This window comes from Arachis hypogaea, chromosome 17, assembly GCF_003086295.3.
Source record: "Arachis hypogaea cultivar Tifrunner chromosome 17, arahy.Tifrunner.gnm2.J5K5, whole genome shotgun sequence".
Classification (NCBI taxonomy): domain Eukaryota; kingdom Viridiplantae; phylum Streptophyta; class Magnoliopsida; order Fabales; family Fabaceae; genus Arachis; species Arachis hypogaea.
In genome coordinates, this window is record NC_092052.1 from 83,431,354 (window position 1) to 83,445,245 (window position 13,892).

A 13,892-nucleotide genomic window follows, 5' to 3' on the forward strand; every position below is an offset into this window, starting at 1 on the left:
CCTGTGTGAGGGATCTACTTGGATGAATAAGCTCTTAGGGGTGCCTTATTACTTGGTAACTTGGGTTAACTAACTCGGGATTATCAATTGAAAGTCCACTATCAAGAGTAACCTTCACTACAGAGCATTTAGTAACCCAAAGAGGTGCTGGACACCAAGGTCTCAAGAAAAAAAAATAAACTATATGCCTGTGGTGTGTATGTATGGGGGAAAGAGACTTGAGGGAGTAAGTTCTTAGGGGTGTCTTAACACCTAGCACCTTGAACCAACTGGTTCGGGAGTGTTGGCTGAAAGCTTATCTTAAAGAGTCGCCCCCTTACAGAGCACTTAGCCTAAGAACACAAATAAGCCCTGAAATAACAATAAAAGGAACAATGAATAAAAGTCTCATGGGATGCAATCACAGTGAGTGTTCTAGGACATGATAAAGGTCTGAAAGCCAGGAATGAACCTAAGTTGCTATGCATGAAACGACCATAAAACCAGGGGCATGACCTCCACAAGAATGACTCATTTCTCTTGGCATTCCATTCATCATTCTCTTGTTCCAGTACTTGCTTAGGGACAAGCAAACTTTAAGTTTGGTGTTGTGATGCCAGGGCATTTTGGCCAGTTTCACTGACCTTTTCTTTACTGTTTTTTAGGGTAGTTTCATGCATTTCCTTAGAAAATAAGCTAGTTTTGGGTAGATATTCACTTACATCTTGATTCAAGCATACATTGTGCACTTTACATGATTTCATGAGGATTTTGCATGAATTTAATGACAAATTTGATGTTGTATTTACCATGACTTGGACTAGAACTTTGATGCACTTTATTGCTTGATTTCAGGACAAAGGAAGCAAAGAAGAACCACATTAGTGGCTACGTTAGTTACACTAACGTGGGCACTAACGTGGAATGAGAGTAACTTGCAAAGTTAATGAGAAAAGTAATCGCCAATAACGCTCTCGAAGCCATCATTGCCCACGTTAAGAGTCACGTTAACTAAGTTAACGTGAACTCTAACGTGGAAGAAAGGAAAGGGAGCCAACGTTAGTGACACTTAACATTATCACTAACGTTGGACCAAGCTCATAAGTGGCCACGTTAAGAGCCACGTTAACTTAGTTAACGTGGCCTCTAACGTTAAGAGGTAAAGGGGAAGCCAACATTAGTGACATTCAACTTTGTCACTAACGTTGGCCAAGTCACAATAAGCCACGTTAACTCCCATGTTAACCTAGTTAACGTGGAAGCTAAAGTGAAGAAAGTAGGTGGTCGACAACGTTAGTGACACCAAACATTGTCACTAACGTTGGGATTAACCCACACAAGCCCCAATAAGCCATGTTAACTCCCACGTTAACCTAGTTAACGTGGAAGCTAACGTGAAGAAGGAAGGTGATCGCCAACGTTAGTGACACCTAACATTGTCACTAACGTTGGAAGGAGGCCACACAAGCCACAATGAGCCACGTTAACTCCCATGTTAACTTAGTTAACGTGGAAGCTAACGTAAGGAGGAGAGATGATGAGCCAACGTTAGTGACATTCACCCTTGTCACTAACGTTGGAGATGGCTAGCATAGCCACGTTAGAGGTCACGTTAACCTAGTTAACGTGGACTCTAACGTGATAGCTAAGGGCACATTGGAACGTTAGTGACAAAGGTAAGTTTCACTAACGTTCTCGAAGGTTGGCAAGCCTACGTTAAAAGAGCCACGTTAACTAAGTTAACGTGGACTCTAACGTAAGGAAGGGGGAGACTTCTCAACGTTACTGGGAAAGGTGAGTCCCAATAACGTGTGCGAAGGACATAGAGGCAACGTTAGTGGCAACGTTTGTGCCACTAACGTTGAAGTTAACGTGGCTCTTACTCTGGTGAGGAACGTTAGTGAAAAAGGTAATTGTCACTAACGTTCTCGAACCCATATTTTCACTGAACGTTAACACTACTAACGTCCTGAGCTAAAGTCTCTGCCCACTTCACACTTTCTCTCTGCACGTAAAGCCAAGCCCAATGAAGAAGATAACTGCTTCAAACTCAAGATCCAAAGGCCCATACCCAAGACTTGAAGAGCCAACTAGAAGATCAGAAGAGTAGTATATATAGGAGTAGCTTTGAATTATTTTGGGGAGTTGGAAATTATAGGGAGCCTCTTGTCATAGGACTACTCTCTGTATTTTACTTTCTCTGTACTTCTAGTTTCATAATGTATTCTCCATCTTTATTTTCATTTTCCAGAGCTATTAACAACTAAACCCCTTTCATTGGGTTAGGGAGCTCTGTTGTAATTTGATGGATCAATACTAGTTTTCATTATTCTTCTTCTATCTTTTCTCTTGATTTTACTTGAAAGCTTTCGATCTTCATCCAATTGGGTAGTTATCTTGGAAAAGAAGCTATTCAAACTTGGATCTCTTCTGAACCTTGAAAGAGGAATGAAGAGATCATACTAAAATGCTTTCTCATGCTGGACCAAATTGGGTTTGGATGGATATGTGACTATAATCCTCTCAACACTTGATTTGGAAAATGCATGTGGTATAATCAGTGACCATACTTCATCTCTTCTCATGAGCAATTGACCAAGGAATTGGCTATTGATGAAGATTTGAGAGATTGAATTACAAGGAATTGTAATTCGATCACTTAAGATTTCCAAGGAGATCAATGAGTGCATTGATTGAGGAAGAGATGAAAATGAAATTGATCCGGAGAATGAAACATCTCCTGAGCCCAATGAACTCCCCATTTCTGATCTTACCCATTCTCTTTAATTTCTGTCATTTACTTTTATGAGCAATTACCCCATTCCCATTTAAGCTTCTGCAATTTACTTTCCGTCATTTACATTCAGCTCTTTATTTCTAGCATTTACTTTTCTGTTATTTACTTTCCCGCCATTTAATTTTCTGCAATTCTCAACCCAAATTCTGATTCGCTCAACTAGAACATTCCTCTAACTAAAGTTGCTTGATCAATCAATCCCTGTGGGATTCGACCTCACTCTATTGTGAGTTTTTACTTGACGACAAATTCGGTACACTTGCCGAAAGAAATTTGTTATGAGACAGGTTTTCTGTGTATCAAGTATCAACTAAGTGTGGGGAAATGTGGGACCTATGGTTAATGAGAATGTGTTTTTGCTTATATTGACAAATATTGGGAATTTGGGTGCCTACTCATGTGAAATTAGAGAAACATATGCATTGATATATTATGCTTTCATATTCAAAAAAAATTCTTACAATATAAATAAATAAATAAATAGGGGACAAAATTACCCCAATGTTAAGCTTAATAAAAGATCAATGCATAAATGGTGAAATTAAAGAAAATTTGATACATGAGTATGTGATGAAAAAGTGGGATTATGGGTAGCTAGGAATAATTTCATATATATAGAGTGTGTGTATGTTAGGTGAGAACTTAGGTTAGTCAAAGATTCATATTATAGCTCACTTGGCCCTCTACAAGAAAAATACCCATTCAGCAACACTTTTTTTAAGCTACATTTGAAAAGCGTAGCCTATTCTATGAATAGGCTACGCTTTTCTCCGTGTTGCCTTTTCATAAGAGAAAATGATACACAATTGTGGCATCATTTAAAAAGTGTAGCCTTAGGTATTATAGAAATCACTTATAAAGCATAGCCGTAGGTTGATATCTATAGGTTCACTTTTCGTATCAAAGAAGACGCTTTTAGATGGTAGCCTATTTGTTAAGTTTTGGGTGCATTTTAAAAGTGATGCCTAATGTATCTAGAGCAAAAAACTTGACACTTGCTAAATTTTTTTCCTCTTTTTTCTGAAAGCAAACTCGCACTTAGTAAATTTTTGTCCTTTCCCTCGAAAAGCAAACTCACACTGAGTAAAATTTTTATGCATTCCTTCCAAAGCTCACTCACCTCCAAAGCGCCTTCATCCCCTTTCAGAAACCCTCCAAAGTTTACTCACCATCGCGAAGTAGAAACCCTCCAAAGCTCACCATCGCGAAGAAACCGTCTCACTCTCGCCATTGACCATCGTCGCCCCCCACTCACCACACACCCGCACTCACCACTCTCCACATTGCTGCACTACTGACCGTCGCTCCTCTTTGCCATCCTGCACTTATCGTCACTATGCCACCCTCACCATCGTCGTTGCGCCATCCTCACCATCGTCATCACCCCCAAAACAGAGAAAAGGGTTTTCCATCACCACTCACCACTCACAGCGTCACCACTCACCACTCCAGGAAGACTCTTTGCTCACTCATCTTCATTGTCGCTTCTCTTCGCTGCACGGTCACATCACGAAGACTCTGCGCTCAACTGAAAGCCTTTCCTCATTCACGAGGTTAGGGTTCTGATTTTAGGTTTCAATTTGGGGGTTTGGTACAATAATCAATGACATTGTGAATTGATGAACATGCATGCTTGATAAACCCATATTTTATGATATATTTTGTGCTTAGTTTGAGTGATTTATTCAATCCTTCACCCACTTATTCATGTTAATTGCATGGTTTTGCTTTCCCTTCCTTATTATGTGATGTATGTGAAAAACATGATTCTTATGCTTTTAAATTAATTATTTTAATCACCTTTAATTCCATTCGATGCCGTGATTAGTGTGTCGAGTAGTTTTCAGATCTTCTAAGATAGGAATGACTTAAAGGATGGAAAGGAAACATACAAAAATGGAAGGAAAGCACAAAACGGAGCTTATGAAGAAACTGGCATCCACGCGATCGCATGGGCGACGCGGACGCGTGCCAAGCGCGAATCAACAGCGACGCGGCCGCATGACTGACGCGACCGCGTGGCAAGAAAAGCTCCGAATGACGCGACCGCGTGACCCACGCGGATGCGTGACAGAGGCCAAGCACCAGAAATTGCAGAAAACGCTCCCAGCGATTTCTGAAGCCCTTTTTGGCCCAAATCCAAGTCCAGAAGGCATAGACCAGAGGTTATGAAGTGAGGAAATGTATTCATTCAAAGAGAGACCACTTTAGTTTAGTTTTCATGATTTAGATTTAGTTTAGAGAGAGATTCTCTCTCTCTTTAGGATTTGGATTTAGGACTTCTCTCTTTAGGAGTAACTCTCGATCCCAGGTTTTAATATTCCTTTACTTTAAGCTTCCCTTTTACTTTTATTCATTGCTTTAGTTGCTTGTTTACTTTTATAATTGAATTTATGAATACTCCCATGTTACAGATTACTATTTTGAATTAATGTATTTCAGTTTGATATCGCTTTCTTTTATTTATGTTACTGTCATTCCCAATCTGAAGGCGTTTTTATTTCGATAGATTTATTTTTCCCCCTTTTGGTCTTGGTTAAGAAATCAGTAACTCAGGAGCTATCAAACTCAAACATGCTTGACAATTGTTATCTTTGTTAATTTGAGCTTCAATAATCCCAATCTTTTCTTAGGAAATAAATAGGATTCGAAGATCAATTAATTAATCCCTTGACCTTCCTTTACTTTAGTAAAGGTTAACAAAGCGGAATTAAGATTCAATCATCATCATCTTTGATAAGGATAGCTAGGATAGGACCTCTAATTTCTCATACCTTGTCAAAAGCTTATTTACATTCATTTATTTAATTTACTTGCTATTTAAATTACTTGTTCTTCATTTACTTTATTTGTCATTTAAATCACTTGCTTCTCATCCTCTAAACCCCGATTTACAATCTTTATAGCCAATAATAAGAACATACTTCCCTGCAGTTCCTTGAGAAGACGACCTGAGGTTTGAATACTTCGGTTAACAATTTAAAAAGGGGTTTGTTACTTGTGACACCCAAAACGTTTGTACGAAGGGATTTCTGTTGGTTTAGAAACTATATCTACAACGCGACTATTTTTACAAATTCTTTACTAGCAAAAATTACGTTCGTCAATGCTATTGTTTCAGCGCAGGAGAACTCGTGAATTTAGGGATTTTATTCTGTTAACACAGGTGAGCTTGGCCATGATTAGTTGCGGTGCAAGAATACCAAGATTAGTTGCTTATTATGTTTGTTGCTTATTATTAGTTTTCTTTTTCTTTCAATTCTACTTATTAATAGTTTCAAGTACCGTGTAGTTTCAATTCTTATTATTAGGTCTCAAGCTAAATTTGTTGGATTCTTGATGAACTCAAAATAAAATAAAATATGGCTGTGAAAGTCTGATCCCTTAAATAATGTGTGAATCACCTGGTTACGATATTACCTGATTTGTTTTCCTTCCCTTCACTATATTGACTCAATGACCCTTCTCCATGCAGGCCATTGTATATTTTTCACTATTTGGGAAGGAGAACATAGCAGATAAAGATGTTAGTGAAATTGTTCCAGAGAATAATTGATGCTTGTAAGTTCTGCACCGTATTTGAAATGGTATGCATCACATTTTCTGCCGTGCTCATAATAGTGTTGGTAGATAGCTTTGGATCGTTGAAATTGGAAGGAAAAATAAAAAGCTTTATAGAGTTACTAGATGCTCTCTCAGCCTTTTCCATTTATGGTTAAGCTGAATTTTTGAAGATATTCATTCTTACCTAGTAGTCTAGCATTGACTTGTGTTATGAATCATGCATTGTGGATATTAAGCAATCAGCTATCTTAGTAAGATTAAGAGGACAATATGGGAAGCTACTTTTAGAAGTGAGTGAAAAAAAAAAGAAAAGAGAAAAAAATCAGTTTTCAATTGTATGGAATAGTACCAATGAATAGTAGCGAGTGAAAGGGACAAAAATACATCTATTCTTTTTCCACAGATTATGAATAATAATCTGCAGTAATAATTAATTCAGGATCCTCAATATTCACAATATACAAACTAGTTTGGCTCATATTGATGTCTTTTTCTTCAATTTGGAGAATTTTGAACGTGTGTGTTAGTGTGTACATATATGAAATTAAAATTCTTTTATTCAAATAATAGATATAATAAATATTAGTTACTTTGAATTGATGTGCAAAGACTTGTTCTGTATTAAACTGTGAGAGCACATTTGGTTCTTTATATTTATTTCTCTGTTTGTGCCCACAAGGGAATTTGTTTATTTGTTGTAGAAAAGTTTTGTGTTACTTCTTGTTTATAGAGGAACGTGTGTTCTAGTTCATTAATGAATGTGCTGCTATTCCTGAAATGAGCAAGTCCTGAATTATTGTGTGTTCTGCTTCTAGGTACTTTTCAGGTTCTGAGCATTTTTCTCTTAATATAGGAGTTGAGAAATGCATTTAGTATTAATTCCAAGGGACACTGCCTTATTTTGCTTTGCCTTGGTGACTTTTCAGTTTGTCCTTTTTTGAAATTGTTTGGTCATTACCACAGATTCTTGCCATTTGATTATAATTGAAACAAAAAACTTGCGATATGAGGTTTTCTCACATTCTCAATGATTTAATTTGATTTCTTCTTATTATATTAGTTTGGGAATATGTGGATATAAGCTTCAGGCTTCCATTAAGCTGGGCTTGTGTATCGGTTTTTAATAAACTAGAAATTGTAAATTGTAAAGGATAGTCATACACGTGATTGAGTTTGATTAAACCGTATCAGCTAGGAACTTACAAGATAGGTTTTACAATTTTCAATTGTTTTTTCTAGTCGTTTCTTCTAACCAAGTTGTGTTACTACTATTCTTGATTTTCATATGTAGGATGAAAATTCTAAGTTTTCACTAACTGAAAAGGATTGAAAAAATAAAATTATAGAATATTAAGAGTGCTATCTTGTTAATTAATGTAGTCTAATTACTGTTAATTCAATTCGTTTTCTTTGATTTTCATGAATAGCAAGTCGTGCAATTGAGTTGAAGAATCATTCTTTACTACATGAAAAAGTGATAAGGGTCATGTGGTCTTGTCGCGATCCTGATGTGGGAAAAAGTGGCAGAGGGAATGTTTTTGTTAACGTATATGTCTATTTGTTTGCAGCTTTGATACACCATACTTAATCATATGCCAAGATCAATATCATTTCTAAAGTGAATTCTTTTGTTTTTCTTGTACTGCGAGAGAACTTAACTGAATCCATAGATAATGTGGGATTACATGATTTATTTCAAAAGTTTGGAAATATCTTGTCCAGCTTTGGAAATTGCTTTCGTGCTTCAAATTGGTTTAGAGGAAATGTTGATAGTGATACTGATAAACCACTATTTTATGATTTATCTTGTGCTCAATTGAGTGGTTTTTATTAACTCTTTACCCACTTATTCATACTATTTGCATGGTTTTACATTTGCCTTCCTAATTATGTGCTTTGATTGAAAACATGCTTCTTTGATCTTATATTTGCTTATTATTAATCCTCTCTTATCACCATTAGATGCCTTGATATGTGTGTTAAGTGTTTTCAGATATTATAGGACAGGAATGACTCGGAGGATGGAAAGAAAGCATGAAAAAGTGGAAGGAATACAAGAAGATGAAGAAGTTGCTAAGCTGTCCAGCCTGACCTCTTCGCACTTAAACGGCTATTACTTTAGCTACAAAGGTCCAAACGATGCGGTTCCAGTTGCGTTGAAAAGCTAACGTCCGGGGCTTCGATTTGATATATAATATGGTATAGTTCCCCTGATGCTAGGCGACGCGACCGCGTGATCCATGCGGCCGCGTCGCAGTGACAGAAATCCAGCGTGGCAAAATTCGAAACCAGCGAATTCTGGACTGTTTCTGACCCAGTTTGCAGCCCAGAAAACACAGATTAGAAGCTATAAAGTGGGGGAATACATCCATTCATGAAGAGGCTCTCATTTTTATAATTTTAGGAATAGATGTAGTTTTTAGAGAGAGAGGTTCTCTCCTCTCTCTTAGGATTAGGATTTAAGATTTCTCTTAGTTTTAGGAGTGACTCTCAATCCCAGGTTCTTTATTTTTATTTATTTTCTCAATTTAATTTATGAACATCTATGCCAGATTTAATTTCTTTTGTTAATGCAATTCGAGGTATTTTCAGATTTAAGATTGCCTTGCTTATATTGATGCTTTTAATTTAATTTAGATATTTTTCTCTCTTTTGGCTTTGGTTAAATAATTGGTAACACTTGAGTTGTCAAACTCAAGAGTAGTTGAAATTGGCAGATTTTGCTTTAGCTAGGATTGCTCTAACACTAGTCTCTCCACAGGAGTTGACTAGGACTTGAGGATCAAGCTAATTAGTCCACTTGACTTAACTAAGTGGGATTAAAATCCAATTCTCATCACATCTGATAAGGATAACAAGGACAGGATTTCCGGTTCTCATACCTTACCAAGAGTTTATTTTACAGTTATTTATTTATTTTTATTGGTCGAAAATATACCTGTGCGCATTGCCCAAACTTCCAAAACCCCCAATTTACAATCTTCATAACCAATAATAAGAACATACTTCCCTGCAATTCCTTGAGAAGACGACCCGAGGTTTGAATAATCAGTTATCAATTTCAAAGGGGTTTGTTACTTGTGACAACCAAAATGTTTGTATGAAAGGACTTTTGAAGGTTTAGAAACTATACTTGCAACGAGGATTTATCCGCAAATTTCTAGACCACGCAAAAGTTCCTCTCATCAGATACTGCTGAGTAGCCACGGGAATGAGGTAATAGAATTGAGGTTGTGACTAATTGAATGATGTTGTTTGATTTATTGAATGATGATGATGCTGAAAATTTTGTTTATGAGAGTGCAGAATTTGATGAAAGGCTAAAAGCCAAGTTTCATGATTGAATTAATTGATGATACATGCTAATGATTATTTGAGATGATGCTGGTCTATTTGTTATATATGATGCAGTAAATTGACGATAATATATGTGAATTGTTTAAGTGATTTGTGGCTGGATTGCTATGTTGAGTAATGCAGAAATTGTTGATTTCATATGAGTATGCTTAAATGTGAAAAGTGACAAAAAATATTGATTTATTAATCCTGAGTACTTGGGGCTGATTTAATCTTTCCAACAAGTTACAATAGATAAAAGAAAGTTAGAATGCAAGGTTAGAGTGAGTGAAAAGCAAGGAATCAATTTTTGACCTCTCAAAACCCAAGGTTACATGTTGCAGAATTATGCAATTTCGGGCAGCAATTTGTGAACAAAACTGGGAGCAATCTAGCCACTCAAAATGAGTGAAATTATTTTTCTATGGAACCTTAAGATGTCTATATTATTCCCCTAAAATTTCAGAATTTTCTGATGTGTGGTTTAGGAGATATGATTTTTAGAAAATGGTCATTTTTCTGCAGAAATAATGTTGTACGAATTCTGGAACATCAACTTCAAAATCATATATCTCAATACTCTGAAACGATTTGGAGGTGAAACTAAAGAGGAATGAAATATTAGAATGTCTAGTATTTTATGTCCAAATTTTAGGACAATTCAAATTTTATAGAGAAAGTTGTGTCTTCTGGAAGCAGGGCTGTTCACTGCTGCGACAGCACCCTTTCCTTAAAACAAAACCATATTTCGAGAGGCATAACTTTTTCTAAAGAAGTGAAAATGCTCTAGGACTTAAACTGGGTAAAAGATGGGTAAGTCTGGTTCAACCACACCAAACTTTAGGAGAATCCAACCAAAGATGGATTTTATATGATTTTTATAAATTGGTTACTGCTTGCTGTTTTTCTGAAGCGTACTAAATTAGTAGCCGGTTTTTAAAAAATCATATAAAGTTAAATTCTTAGAATGCAGTTGCAAAACTAAAACCAAAGTATACTTTAGGATTCCTATTTAAAACAAATAATAATAGATTAGGATTTCTTTTTCACCTTTTTTTATATGTATAATATATTAGGTATATGTATAATATCTTATACCTCTTATATTTGCATATGGTTAAGTTAATGGCTTTGGCTGAAAATCATATGTTGTTAGCTTTATTGACACTTTAACACTTAAAGTTGTATTGTTATGGCTGAAAATTGTTTGTGCAATTCTGCTTGTTGTAATTCTAGTTTTGTGCACTTCTGTTTGCTAGAATTGCACTTTCGAATTTGTGCCTAGATTTGTGCATCTGTTTATCATTGTCTATTGCCCATTTATCTTTGTCTGCATTTGTTTTGGATTTTTCCTTGTTCTCTTTTGTTGTTTTTTGCATCATTTGTAGCTTTAGTTTGACTCTTTTATTTGAACTGTATTGTTCTTCTCCTGCTGCAGTTTATTTTCTTTTCTATTTTTGTTGGGAGCCTCTTCTTCTAGTCGTGCCTGGATTGTTCTATTTTTGTATCTTCAGGTTCGCTAGCTTCTCCAATAGTTTCTTCTAGCTATTCCCATTCTTTGCATCTTTCATATGCCCTTCTTTCGTTTTCCCTTTTTTCTGTCATCTCCATCCTCTCCATTTGCTATTTTTACCCCTATTATTTTAGCCCTGATCGAAGGTCCCTATTCTTTAGATTTTCATTGGGTTCCATCTTCTTTCTCCTCTGCTTTTTCGCAAGACCCTTCATCAAACCCTATCATCCTACAAAAATAGCATATTGTTGGGAGCTTCTCATACTTTATACAATTCTCCTATTTTTATTTTATAATATTTAACTCATTTAATTAAAAATACAGAATTATACGTGTAATCATATTACTAAATATTATGTACAAAAAATTATTAGAATATATATATATATATATATATATAGAAAATAAAAAAAAAACAGAGGAATCTAAGGCTACACATATATAGAGTAGCTATGGTATATAATGTGGCTACGCTTTTACAGGTGATGCAGTAGCACTGAAAAGCGTAGCCTATTCTGGTAAAAATGGAAGCTGAAAAGCGTAGCCTTTGGTCCTGGACAGCATCACTTGAAAAGCGCACCCTATTCCCAAACACCAAAAGCGTAGCCCTTGGTGCAGAAAAGCGTAGCCTTTGAGAATAGGCAACGGCCGAATAGGAATCACTCTAAAAAGCGTAGCTGTAGTCCAGAAAACGTAGTCGTAGCCTAAGGCATTATTTTTTTTTTTACTTTTGGCTACACTTTTCAAGTGTACCTGAATGGGTATTTTTCTTGTAGTGCGCCATACATATATCCTCACCCTTACCTTAGCCCCATTACAACCTTGACAAGACCTCATGATGTTTGCATGTGTACACTAAATATTTGTTGATTGGTTAGATGAAGAACAGTTTTAGAAAGCATGACTAGAGAAGAGTAGAGTGATTGACCCTAGACACCTGAGAGACTAGAGTGCATATACACTACCAGTGAGGGTTCAATGCTTGATTCTATGTTCTCTGCTTTCATGAGATGTCTTCTTACAAGTTTACTTGTCTTTTATTATATGATTTGAATTAGTGGAATATGATCTATGTTTGTCTTGAAGAACTTGTTTACTTTCAACCAAGTAGATAGAAACATCTTAGCATATAGTTGCATTCACATACATAGGTTGCATTACATGAGTCTTACTGTCCCCCATTCATTCTTTCTGTCTCCTTGAGCTTAGCATGAGGACATGCTAATGTTTAAGTATGGGGAGATTGATAAACTACTATTTCATGGTTTATCTTATGCTAATTTGAGTGGTTTTTATCATGTCTTTGCATACTTATTTTTGCATGATTTTACAATTCCTTCCCAATTTTGTTCTATAGTTGAAAACTTGCTTCCTAAGCCTTTAAATTATGTATTTTTAATTCCCCTTTATACCATTCAATGCTGTGATCTGTGTGTTAAGTGTTTTCAGGCTTTATAGGGCAGGAATGGATTAAAGGATAGAGAGGAAGCTTGCAAAAATGGAAGGAACACAAGAAACAAAGGAGATGACTAGCAAGCATCAACGCGTACGCACACCTCACGCGTGCGCGTGATCTGAAGATTTTTACAGCGACGCGCGCGTACCTGACGCGTGTGCGTAACTTGGCACATTCCACAGTGACGTGTGCACGTACCTGACGCGTACGCATGACACGCGAAGAAGACCATCGACGCGTACGCGTGCACGTACCTGACACATATGCGTGACACGCGAAGAAGACCATCGACGCGCGCATGACGTGCGCCACGTGTAGAAAGTGCGGAAGATGCTGGGGCGATTTTGGGATGAGTTTGGACCCAGTTTTCGGCCCAGAAACACAGACTAGAGCCAGGGGACAAGCAGAGACTCAACACACATTCACTTTTGCATAGTTTTTAGTTTTAGTTTTGAATCTTGGAGACAAAATACTACTTCCCCTAGGGTTCTTCATATTCATAGTTTTTAGGATTTTATACTTTTGATTTGGATATTGAGAAGAGTCACTACCTCCGTTGAAGTTGCCATCATTTTGGTTTGTTTCCTTATTTCCTTACTCTTTTAATCACCCATTAACAATGTTCAGATATTACATATGGATATCATTGGTTTTGGAATTTATTAATGCAAAGATTTATTTTTACCTTTAATTAATTTTCTGTTATTATTTTATTTGAATTTATATGTCTTCTTTTCTTCCTCTTTTATCGTTTATGAAAATGGCATTCATGTTAATGGAGTAGACTCCCAACTTGACTTGGAAGTTGATTAAAAGGAGACCCTTGAGTTGGAATACTCAAGTGTTGATTTTAATTGGAAGTTGTTGGCGAATTCTCTAGTCACTAACGCTAATCCTTTTGTTGGCGAATTCCTGACCAATAAAATAGCACTCTTTTATCAACTAGTTGGGAGATGACCTGAGAATTTGATAAACCCCAATTTTGTGGTTTATATTGTGTAGAATTTGAGGGGTTTTGTCAATATTTTCCGCACTTATTCACAAGAATTGCATGATTTTGTGTTCTCTTCCTAATATTGCTTCATGATGGAAAACATGCTTCTTTTGTCTTAAAATTGCCATATTTTGATCTTCTTTTATTACCATTCGATGCCGTGATGTGTTTGTTGAGTGATTCCAGAGTTTATAGGGCAAGAATAACCTAGAAGAGAGAAAGAAAGCATGCACAAGTGGAAGGAACATGAAGA